This window comes from Parasteatoda tepidariorum, chromosome 4, assembly GCF_982258835.1.
Source record: "Parasteatoda tepidariorum strain Cologne lab strain chromosome 4, Ptep-v5.0, whole genome shotgun sequence".
Classification (NCBI taxonomy): Eukaryota; Metazoa; Arthropoda; class Arachnida; order Araneae; family Theridiidae; genus Parasteatoda; species Parasteatoda tepidariorum.
In genome coordinates, this window is record NC_141758.1 from 119,914,681 (window position 1) to 119,927,888 (window position 13,208).

The 13,208-nt window shown below is 28.4% G+C and overlaps 1 protein-coding gene across 3 annotated transcripts in view; it reads left to right on the plus strand.

Moving 5' to 3' along the window:
* LOC147812654 (disco-interacting protein 2 homolog A-like) overlaps positions 1–4,518 on the plus strand; it is an 86,497-nt gene extending 81,979 nt beyond the window's left edge. For all 3 annotated transcript variants that reach the window (XM_087161978.1, XM_087161980.1, XM_087161979.1), the window contains one exon: positions 2,723–4,518. The gene's annotated coding sequence lies outside the window, so the exon portion shown is untranslated. The remainder of the gene's footprint in view (positions 1–2,722) is intronic.
* The last annotated feature ends 8,690 nt before the right edge of the window (positions 4,519–13,208 follow it).

Genomic DNA, 13,208 nt, shown 5'->3' on the forward strand with positions numbered 1-13,208 from the left:
GCGAAAAATGGTGAATAGCACTTTTGGGATTCGTTTTCAGATTTCACAAATCAAGTCGCATCGAGGTATTATGAAATAAATATATCAAATTGAATTTAGTGAATAATTTATTAAACATACAAAAATTGTTTGTCTTTTGAACAAGCAGTAATAATGCTCTTAGTACCATTTACAACATTTAATCAGGCAAACAATAAATAAATTCCGTGCTGATAGAGAAGCAAAAGAAAAGGAAGTGTGTAAATATGACGCTTAATGGAAAGTAAACGTTTTAATGTATAAGAAGTATAACAGAGTAAGAGTAAAGCATAAAAAGTTATAAACATATAAGAAAAAAAAATGTGAAACAAATTACATGATGAAAAGAAACACGTAAAATCTATTGCGTATAGCAGACTATACGCAATAAAGGAAGGTATAAGGAAAATTAACCCATAAAATTGCCCGCTAAAGAGAAGTGAAGCACGAAAAATTTAAAAAAGAAAAATAACGCTTAAAATTTATTTAAAATTTTTACAAAGAAAAATAAATGCCTAAAAACTACGCGTAAAGTAACGCGCTAAAAAGTAAGTTATAAGAATGATATGCACGCAAAAGTAACGCAAGAGAAAATAAACGCGTTAATTTAGAGCTGAGGAAATGTGAACGCATAAAAGATACGTAGAGAAGAGGAAAAAATAATGCGTGGACAAGAAAACTCGAAAAAATAACACGTTATAAAAAGTAAAGCATAAAATATTTTTTTAAAAAATCTATAAATGATATATATAGTACGTAAAGTAAGCCTTACGCTTTACTTTTTTGTAAAGCATAAAATTTGCGAAAATTATTAAAAACACATCAGAGTAAAAAGATGCATAATAAAATTAATTTAAAAACCGCTTAATTAAACACACAAAAGTTACACTTTAGAAAGTAAAGGCTTAAATATAAAGCGTACTGAAATATTAAGTAAATGAAGTGGAACAACGTGTAAAAGTAAAGTATAAAAAATAACCATGTAAAAATGACGCATAGAATAGCATGCAAAGTAAAGCATGAGAAATGTAATGAGATAAATTGAAGCGTAGAGCGCGTAAATGTAACGCTTAAAAAAGTAAAAGAAACTTATAAAAAATTAAGACATACAGGAAAAAGTAGAAGATATAAAGTAAAAAGTGCGTAATATAAGCAAATTGAAAAAAGGAAAGACGCTTCGGAAAATAATAAATAAAATTTACAAAAAACTTAAACGCATAAAGTGAAATAAAACTGTAATATATATCGTGCTAAATTAAAAATAATGCACAATAAAAATAGACTTGTAAATGTAACGCACGGGAAAAGTAAAAGTTTCCCGCTGAGCAAAATGACGTTTAAATGCATTAGAGTAAACTCGTAAAAGAAAAATAAAGCTTAAAAGTAACACAGAAAAAATAAATGAGTGAAAGTAACACATAGAAGTAAATTTATGCGTATGAAAAGTAAACGCATAAAGATGTAAACGCATAAAAAGGTAAGGCGAAAAATTGAATAATGGGCAAATTTAAAAGTTACGTCTAAGGTAAGAAAACTTCTTAAATGAGAGCTTAAGAAAAAAAGCGTAAAAGTAAAGCAGAATTAAAGTAAACATAATGCTTAGAAAAATAAAGTAACGCAAGAAGAAAAGTAACTTGAAAAAAATACACAAAGTCGTAAGAGAAAAAGTAAGGCTTTAAAAAGAATGGATAAAAATGAAAGAAGTAACCCATATAAAGAAAAGTAACGTGTAAAATTAACGATAAAATAAAACATATAAGGAAAAATAAGACGTTAAATATTATGCGCAAAATTAAAAGTATCGTGAAAGAAAAGAAAATTGTTTAAGTAACTCATAGGAAAAGTTAAAATTGCTCATAATAAAAGTAAAAACTCAAATGTAACACAAATTAATTTTGACCTTTTAATTGGTGCATTTGATATTTATTATCAAGATTTTCTTTTTAATCAATAAAGTGTTCACCCTCGTTAGCAACAAGCTTTCAATGCCGGATAGAAAAGAAACGAATTGCTTTTTAAAACTAACCAATATTTAATGCGCACTACTTTCCGGTCCGCCTAATATAAGGAATGTAACGAGTAAAACTGACGTCTGAAAAATGAAAACGCATGGAAGTCAAGCATAAATGAAAGTAAAGCGTGAAACGAAGAAAATCTCGAAATTAAAAGTAATGTGCAAAATAAGGAAACTCGTTAAAGTTACAAATATCAAAAGAAAAAAAAAATAACGCATTATAAAATTAAAAGTAACTCTTAAGGTAAGTAAGGCGTACGGAAAAGTAATACATAACACAGAAGAAAAATTAAAGTAGTTATTAAAAAAGTAAACGCGAAAAATATAAAACTTGAAAGTAAAGGTTAACTAGATACCGCTAAATGAAAAGTAACAAGTAAAATGTAGGGTAAAGGATTAAATGTTAGGTTTAAAAACATAAAAATGCCACGCATAAAGAAAAACTATATCTAATTAAATTTGGTGAGTAATTAGTTAAACAAACAAAAATCTTTAGATCTTTGAACAAGCGTAATAAGGCTCTTCACTACATTCAGTCGGACAAAAAAAAATTATAATCAACTACGAATTTACATCTCTTTAATAAAAATTGTTTTAGTTTTAAAAAAAAACATCTCGAACTGATAGTTTAACAGTAAAATTTGTAAGAGCATGTTTTAAAGAGGTTAAATAGTGCACTTTTTATTACAGGATCTTAAAGGATATCGATTTGTAGAAGTGATTGTTAAAATCGATAAGTCGCAGAACTATTTGGAAGATTATAGTGCATTATGATTCAGGTTATACCATCCTCGTCGTGTTCGTTACAGTCTCCATCGTACTTTAAATTGGCTCCTATGCAATTATTCCTATTTATGCAAGAACAATTTAAAATCTTCAAGAAACTGAAAGGATTTCCAAGTGTTACGATGGCGAACAATTCAAGTCACTGGACAGATTTGAGCGAGTAAGTTTCGTTGAAAGAAGACTATTTTTGATGAAGTAATCGCATATCTTTCGTGTATACATAAAAAGGACTGAAATATGTTAAGTCTGCTAAGTTATCTTATTTAAATGTAAATTTATTTTTCAAGTATTTTACAACTGATTCTTGCAAATGTAATTAAAATGTATGGCGTGTGTGTATCTTTCTTTACCCCCAAAAGCATGAAATAAGGTTCTAAAAATAAGAGTAAAACACAAATGTTATATTCTTGAAACTAAAATACAATTGAAAATTCATATCGTAAACTATTAACAGAATCTTAATTTTATCGAAATCTCAGTTAATTGCTTTATAAAGTAAAATTTACCTAATTTTTGTAAGATAAAATTCTATTGAAATACACTTTCTCATTTTGTTGATTTATTACAAGTAAACATACTTAGTCAGATAAGAGATGAAAATATTTACCCCGTCCTGCCCCAATTCAGGGCATACGGGTAAATGTTAATTACAACCAAGTAAAGAACATAAAGTGCATAAAATACAAGTCTTATGACAACAGCTCGTAAACTTTGCAGGCGATCAAGACTGTTGAACCAAATTAGCCATCTACAATTAGTCAGAATATTATATCTTTAAGAAAACATGACAAATATATCAGTCATGAAAAGTCCAGTTCAGCAGATCCTAAAGTATGGATTAAAAGCACAATTAAATTTAAAACACCAGCAATATTAGAAGCAAATTAAAATATAAATTGCCATTCTAGGTCAACAGACCCTTATATTGAGGCAATCAAATGGCATAAAATTAAAAAAAAATTGGCTTAGTTAGAAAAAAGAGATACTATTTCAGTCATTGTGTAATTACATCTGAGCATTGGTTACAAATTCACTTATTGCAAAGTAAAAAGTAGCACTCTAAACAGGCAATTAGTTTGGTAAATACTAATATTCTAGTGAGTGCTTGTACAAACTGTATAATAATTATAAGAAAATTATGGTTCCTGTAAACAAAAGTGAAACAGTAAGACACAAGCTAAACAGACTTAAGTGAAGTAAACATAAACATAAAATGCTTAAACATAAAACTCGTGAATTAGCGAGAGAATAAAGTTATTAAGATAAGTAAAGCGTAATATATAATATCGGGCAAAATTAAAAGAAGCTTATAAAAAGTAATTAATGAATGGGATAAGGAAAACACACATAATAAGAGTAAACACGTAAATTACAAATATTAATGCTCAAAATATAATCTGTAATGGAGACGCATGAGGTAAGTAAAATTAAAAGGAAGGGCAAGTACAACATCATGTATAAAGTAAGATAAGAAATTATAATGCGTGTAACAAGTAAAAGCAAAGCATTAAAGAGTAAACGTATATATAGCCATTTTTTGTCTATTGATATATAAAAGTTTTTTTGTAAAGCGAAGCATCTCAACTAACGCGTGAAGTCTATCTTTTAAAATAAAAATCGTCAAAAGTAAAAAATGTCATATAATTAAACTGTTGCATCTTGACAATTAACACGTAATAAAAGTAATCATGTAAATGTAAGGCATGCAAAAAAGATATCGAAATAAGCTACGAATATTATCATGCTTCAATTTACACCCAACTAATGCATAAAAAAGTAAGGCAAAAAATGTAACTCGCAATATAAGAAAAGCTTAGAAGTAACGCATGAGATGCGTACACTCGTGAAAGAAAAGTAAGGCACAATCGAATAATAGAACTTATAGTTTTTTTTTTAAATGCAAGACTGTAGTAAATTTGTAAAAACAAACTAAAAAAAAGGAACTCCTAAAATTATGCATAAGTAAATCATAAAAAAGTAGCGCATAATAAATTAGATGTAATTCATAAGAATAAATTCGGAAAATATAAAACTTAACTCATAAGATAAGTATCGCTTAAGAATAATTAACAGATAACATATCAAAGCGCGAGAAAATGCGATTATTTCTTTTGTGCCGCAATTTGCTTAATGCTTAACATTAATTTGCTGACTTAATTTACTTTATCTTTCTCAATGAGTCACTTAATATATACGTTACTTTTTTACAAGGTACATATATTGAATGTATTTTTTTCTCGCAATATTCATTATAATCTACGAGTTGCTTTCCTCATGCAATATTTCTGCACGTTTAATTTCTTTATACGTTACTTTTAATTTTTCTCCTTTTACTTTTCTCATGCGTTACTTTTACTTATCCTATGCAATATATTTACGCGTGTTTTATTATGCATTACCTTTACGTTTTCCAAGAACTATTCTTTTTTTTTCCATGTGCCTTACTTTTAATGTTTGATTGATTTATTCGTTATTTTTAAGCGCTTTTTTATCTAGCCCGTTGCTTTTAATTTCGATGGTTACTATATTTTACGCATTACTCTTTATGCATACATTTACGAGTTTAATTTTCTTATCCGTTTTTAAAATTACGTTTTGTGAGTTACATTTCTTTATGTTTCGTTTTCACTCGGTTACATTTCATGGGCTATTTTTACTTTACCTATGCGTTGCTTAAACATGTTTTTTTTCTTACTCGTTACCTTTAATTTCGCACAATATTATATTTCATGCCTTACCTAATGTGTTTCATTTTCTCTTTAATTTTATACGTTACTGTATATTTATGCCTTGTGGCATAATTATCCTTAATTTTATTCATGCGTCACATTTATGGATTCTCTGATATTACTTTACTTATGTGTTAAATTTAAGCGTCTACGTTCCTCGTCATTGCAATTTTCTTATGTGTTACTTTTAGAAACCGTATAATAATTATTAGAAAATTATGGTTCCTGTAAACAAAAGTAAAATAGTATAACGCAAGCTGGAAAGATTTAAGTGAAGTAAACGCTTAAAGATAAGCTTTTCGTGAAATAACGAGAAAATGAAAGGTATAAAGATAAGTAAAGCGCAATATATAGCAAAATTAAAAGAAACCTATAAAAGAGAAGTAATGCATAGGATAAGTAAAAATTTCGCGTAACAAAAGTGAACACGTAATGTACATAAATAATGCTCAAAATGTAAAAGAAAAGCACAGTATAATTTGAAGGAAATAGTGACGCAGAACAGTAACCGTGTACGAGTAATACACTAAAAAGTAAAGGCAAACATTAAAATATGGAGTTAAAAATGCAGTAGACTGGTAAGATTAAAGAAAAAGTACTGGTAAGATTAGAAAATATGAGTGTACCGAGTAAAAGTAAAGAATAAAGTGTAAAAGCAAAGCATAAAACAACAAACGTATAAATAGCCATCTTTTGTTTATAGCACGGATGGGCAAACTACGGCCAGCGGGCCAACTGTGGTCCGTTGTAAGGTTTTATCCGCCCCGCGGATAGAATTTCAACTTGCCGATCCGTGGCGAATATATACATCTATTATTTTGTCTACTTAGTTTAAAGCTATTTTTGTTCTTTTTTTAACAAAATACTGATTTCGTTTTTACTTTATTGATGGAAATTGTTAGTACAGACAGCTTCAATTGGTAAAATGTTGAAAGCATCAATTCTTTATAGAATAGCCGCAGATTAGCTCCAACAAGCATTTGTCTTTCTCGAGAATCAGACATATAGAAACAAACACAGGCGAATTGTGCTTCACATGTGTCAGACAGCGCATTTTAAGCTCCAACGAGCAGATTTTTCTGCCGGTGCGAGTTCTATCATTATTTATTGAGTATGGAAAGATTGCGCACTAAGTAAAGCATAAGATGAGTAGACTCGTAAAAGAAAAGTAAGGCATAAATTAATAAACGCGAATAATAGAGCTTTTAATAAAATGCAAGACAATAGTAAATTTGTAAAAACAAACTCAAAGAAAAGTAACGCCTAAGAAAATGAAATGCGTAAAATTATGAATAACAAAAGCATACGATAAAAGTAGCACATAAAAAAAATCGAAGTAATTCATGAGATGAAAAGTTTGGAAAATATAACACTTAAACGTAACGCGTAAGATAAGTATCGCTTAAGAATAAGTAACAAATCAACGTGAAAAAATAAATGAAGTGCGAGAAATTACGATTACGCATTATTTCTTTTGCTCGTTAATTTGCTTTATGCTTTGCATTAATTTGCTTTATGAAAACTTAATTTACTCTATTTATACTTTTCCTTTCTCAATGACTCACTTAACGTCTTTTTCCCTCAATATTCATTATAATTTATCAGTTGCATGTCTTCGGATCATCCTCATGGATGTTTCCCATACCGTCGCCAATAGCCCATTGTGCAGCTCTAGTGCGACGTAAATTAGCTACAACAACAACATTAAAATAATAAAATTAAATGTTTTCTAATAATGGATGGTTTTTGCAATTATTTTTTTCACAGGGGGTTGGTCCGTGACTTCTTAAAAATTTTTAAAAGGGGTCCATTATACGAAAAAGGTTAAGAAACACTGCTTTAGAGTAATGTTTCAACTAACCTAATTGTTTAATTTACATAGTTATTGTAATTGATTTTATGTTGCTTATTAATCCAAACTAATTTCTCATGAATCCGTTAACTCCGAATTTCTATATCAAAATTTTCGAAGGACATCAAGAAGATATAAATTTTTCACATTTGGAGGTAAGCAAATGTTTTTATTAAATCATCTTTGTGGTTAGGGAAAACCTATGGAATGTTTGCACAGTTTTTCATTTATACATTTTTTAACATAATAATTTTCAAAGTTGAAATTATTAATTATCTAATAGCTTATTATATTTGCCCCTGTTTACATCAATATTTTTTACTTAAATTGAAAACTTTGTCAAATTGAAAAATATGTTTTATAAATAATTTTTAAGAGTTGAGGAACCAGGCCAAAACTTCTTAATAAAGGATAACCTGATCTACTTTGTTCTAAAGGATGAGTATTTAAAGAACCAACAAAGCAATATTTAAGTATCTAAAATATGTGATAATTTTGTTTAAAGAAACATCAAATCTAATTATTTACTGTTGAAAAGTAAGAAATCTGAAGCTACACTGTTAAATATTAATGCTTATTAAGGAATGAATGTTAAGATTTATCCAGTCATTTGAACTTAATAGAGGGAAATATATCTTTTTTATTTATTTATATAATTTTTTACTTATTTTTTTAGTTACCACTATTCACTTCCCTCTTCGGTAGGCCTATTTACCAAAATTCTTCATTTGGTCTATTTTGAAGGAAATTCAGACAACAGATGTGACTTTATTTTAATTTTACTTAATGCTAAAAGACGGAAGCAACATGTGATATTGCTTGATAGAGCATTGAAGTCAAGTGATCATTAGATAAACAAATTTTTAAATATATATGTGGAAAAAAATTGTTCAATCCTCCTATCTGACCTAATTTTTATGTTTTGCCTAAATATGAAATATGTTTAATTTGTAAAATATTACATTTCTTACACAAATTTCATTTGTTTATATAGCTTATGGTTTTATTGTTTATCGATCATACTTGTTTCTATTTTTAACTCCTTCAGTTTTCTTGTGTTTAAAGTAAGGCTTTTAAATCAAAGTCGAAACAACTTCTTAAAATCCTAAATCAAAACTGTTTGTGAAGTTTTGACAGATTTGTTTTAATTTTAAGCCTGTGCATTAAATTTAATAAAACAAAAACAAATAAGATGTAAATTAAAAAAATATAAATAAATGACTGGATAAAATAAAAACTTCGTTATCATTAGAAAGGAACATATCATCTCTTAAATAATTTGAGTATTAATAAATTGCTTAAAAATAAACAATTTTTTTAATTTAAGAGGTAAAAGATTTTTTTGATTTGTTTAAAAGGTAATTTTGACCCATCATTTGCTTATGAAACTATTTAATATCTATTTCTAAGGATCGTAACTCCTTTTTATTTCAATTTAAAATTGCACAAATGTTACTTTTAGTGCTTTTATATGATATGCTGCAGTTTCAAATAGTACCTAAAAAATGACTGAAATTGTCAATTCAAAACACAATTAACTAATACTTTTGAATATGAATTTAAATAACTCCACACGTTTTGTTTTGCTATCTCATTTTATGCTCGTATTATTTAGAGCAGACAGTTGCGTGTGGGTGTGTGGATGATGTAAGTAAAAAAGGCATACAAAAAAATCCAATTTAATTTACGTTCATGCCCTCGATATTATATTTTTAAACTCCTTGAAAAAAATTAAGTAAAAAAGGTATACAAATTAATTGTCGCTAACAAATTAATATTAAGTAAGAACGAAACAAAAAAGATATCGAAATATGCTGAATCACTAATGAGACAGGCGGGTGAAAGACATCGAAACCAATTTGTTTAAATAGTAAAACCAGAAGGTGATTCGGAAATCTATCCGGCTTTAATTTTTTCTCCTGTCTCAAAATTTGTCAGGGGCAATTCATAAGAGTTCAATATGGGCTATGTTTTTTCATTGATTTAATATTTATCATTAACAGATATTTGTCTTTTAAAGCATTTCATTCTAAAATAAAAATAATTATTCTATAATTGTAATTATCTTAAACTAATTGATATAAAGCTTTAGTGCGTTCCATTGATATATTGAATGCTTGTTTTAGCTGAATGCCCGGCGCTAATGCTCTTTCATATCCTACCCACTGTACACCTGTAACTGATACTTCTAACCCGTCACATTTATTCTCTCTGATATTTAATAAATCTTAAAAATGTAAGCCAAACATTTACATAAATGATAATTTTTATTATTGCACAAAAATGTAACAAATGCTCTTAAGACAATTAAGAAGAAAGCAAAAGTAATGAAGAAATATTTTTAATATAAACATCAATTAAATAATATCAGCTTATAATATATGTATATATATATATATGTTTTTTTTACAAACAGTATTAATATAATCGCCCTCACTTGCTCCAGGGTGTAGGGCATTTGTATATTTCCTAAAATGGAAAAATTTGCTTCGATTATAAACTGGAATAAGGAGGTATTAAACAGCTGGGGGTTGCTGGTTGCATTCATTTTCATCCTTGTAGCGATTAGCTTTTTCTCTATATTGCTTCTTTAGTCAACATGGCTTATTTTTTACAAGTACATCATTACTAGATGATTATAATGTATTCTTATCTAATACATTAGAAAAAGAGAAAACTTACTGATTGAGAATTGTACCGAAATCAGGAATATATACAAAAACTTTTCTTCTAAAAATACACACTTTTTATGTAAATAAAATGTAAGGTATTAATTACTAATTGCTCACTATTTCTAAATTCATAGTATTGAAATATTTATTTAGATATAGAGAAGAAAGTTATATGAATTTGATATACTTAGTTTAATTGTATTGTTTTTTAAAAATAATTTATCTGCAATATTAATATTTAAAGCAAGTGTAGAAGTCAAAGTGTAAGAAAATCGCTTTATTTCCAAAATCGGATTTGACTTGCAATGCTAAAATCCATTTTTAGTATTTATGTCTAAATAGTTAAGGTGGAAGTAGTAGAACACAAAATAACGCCTTAAGAAAAAATTGCGACATTTCTCGCAAAAGAAGGAAAAATAAAAAGAGCTATTTTGGTAATGAAATCAAAATATATGGTATTTAAACCATTAATTTGGTAGTTTTTTCCGTTCGCATTGCAACAGTTTATCGAAAATTCTGGTTTTAAAAGCTCTTATTACCACACATTTAATAAAAATGCAAAACGGAAAAATGAAATTAACTGAATTACTGCTGCCATGCTCTAAGTCAGCGGTTCCCTCGTATTATATAGGCTTCCCTCTACTGAGCCCTAAATAATCGTTAAAGTACGGAACCCTAAGTAATTGTGAATGTCATAACCTTAAAAAAGACTATCTTAAAAATATTTAGTTAGAGGAATGAAGATTTTTCATCGTTTTATCATTAACAATATAAGAGACTTGTTATAAACGTTAAAAATGGTAATTTAGAAAACATTTTTCTTTTCAAAAGAATTTAGTTATTTTAATTTGATTTGAAAAGAGAAGTATGAAATGCTAATGTAATATTTTATAAGAATTTTTCTTTTCCTAATTTGTTATGCATTCAACACATTGTTTTCAGAAATATATTTTCATTTAAAAAAAATGTCATTTCTATTTAATTGGTATTTTACTTCAAATAATTTAATGAAGGAAACCGAAAGTTTATATAAGATATGATTTATAGGTTGGATCTAAAAATTATCAGAGATTATGAAAAGTACTAACTAGAAGTTATAAAAGTATTTATCCCTGGTAATAATAAGTACTAATTCGCAAAATCTCTTAAACATTCCCGAAACCCTAAAGTTCCATAGAACACAGTTCGGAACTGCTTCTCTAAGGTATCATGATAAAATTTTAAAAAAATACCACATTTACTACCGAACAGCACGGTAAAAAAAAAAAAAACTATATTTTTATGTTAATTTCATGAGAAGTTTTGATCAAATCGTTACGGAATAAAATTATCCTGTTTTTTGGTGATCCCATAAATTTTACTATATTCTAATAGTTTTGACCATGCTTTTTTTTCCATGCTTTTTTGATCACATTTCATAAAAGATACTGTATTGCAGCATGCGAACAGATGCGTTTTTCACAAAATTTCAGAAGGTCTTCTATTCTGATATTTCAATTTTTTTCTTCTCTCAAAATTGAAAGGGGGGGGGGAAACACGTGTCTAATAGTTTAATGTAAAGAACATATCGAAAGTTTTTAGCAAAATCAGGAGCGTCAAGTATTCAAATGACTCTTAATTTATTAAATTAAAAAAAATAAATAAAGCCCGCAAGGCAGGAGTGTATATTCGGGGCTGGTGATCATGAAATCTAACGCAAAACTTAGAGATTGTGGGTTCTATTCCAGCTGATGACAGCTTTTTAACTTTCATTTCCTAATAGAAAAACATGTTTTTCTTATTTTTTTTAAAGTATGCTTGTTAAAAAACTAATAATTTAACAATTATTTAAAAAACTAGAAGGCTCTACCTTTGCTCTCCAACCCTCGTGGTTGTTTCTCATTGATCATTGCAGATTAAGAAGAGGAAAGGTTTACCTTCCATTTTTCTTTTTTTTTTTTTTACAAAAATTACGATTGAATTGTAATTATGATAGTATATTATATCATAATATACTATCACCAATAATATTATATGATATACAGTTTTATATCATCTACTATTGTCATATAATTTTACATTATCATATAAAATTATATGATAGTTTTATATCATATAATTATATATGCGCACTAGAAGTGCACATGCGCAATTAATTAAAATCTTACTCACGGGAGCGTTCGGAAGCTAACGTGAATTTGCGAAATCTCCCTATTGTTGTTGTTGTTGTAGTTCATTTACGTCGCACTAGAGCTGCGCAATGGGCTATTGGTGACGGTCTTGGAAACATCCCTGAAGATGATCCGAAAACATGCTATTACAATTTTGATCCTCTGCAGAGGGCAAAGCACCCCCACTTGGTAGAATGACGATCTGCTCTCAAAGTCTAGCACTTGACAGTAAAACTGATTAACGAACGAGGACCGCACACCTTAGGTCCCTACGCATACTGATCCAAGTGGTCACCTACCTGCACACTGACCGCAGCCAATGATGCTTGACTTCGGTGATTTGCTTGGAACCGTATCTTAACGACCAGTCCTCTGCGGGACAAATCTCCCTATTGTATTTCAAAGTAGATCTCTAAACATAGTTTCAGTCTCAAAATTTTGAAATAATTTTTTTCAGCTGTATTTTAATAAAAAAAAAACAATTTTATAATTTTTTCTTTTTCAGAATATCTGTGATATGTCGACATTAGTCATTGGTCCATTTAACTTGAAATAAGCTCATGTGTTTTTTTTGTTTGTTTTTTTTTCTTTCAAAATGAGAAAATATTGCCCATGATATTAGAATGTGAAATTTTTTTATGTGTGGATGAAAACAATGAATACGAAATGAGATTTTTTAGCTAATCGCGATGTGTGATTTTTAAATTGCGAGAAGAATCAAAACGTATGATTTTTAAAATGCGTAAATACGAATCGCGATATAGGATTTGTCAATCATGTGACTACAAATAACTTCATTTGCTACAAAATCGGCTCAAGTAAACCACGTCATAACTGGATGCCTAAATAAGCGATTCGTAATAATATCGAAATTTTAATAAAATCGTGAAATAGGCAGCAATAGTCATTTAAATTTGAGATAAAGTTTGCGCAAATAAAGCACGTCGGAAACGAGTTTATTTAAATGCCCCATTCCAAATTTTCAAG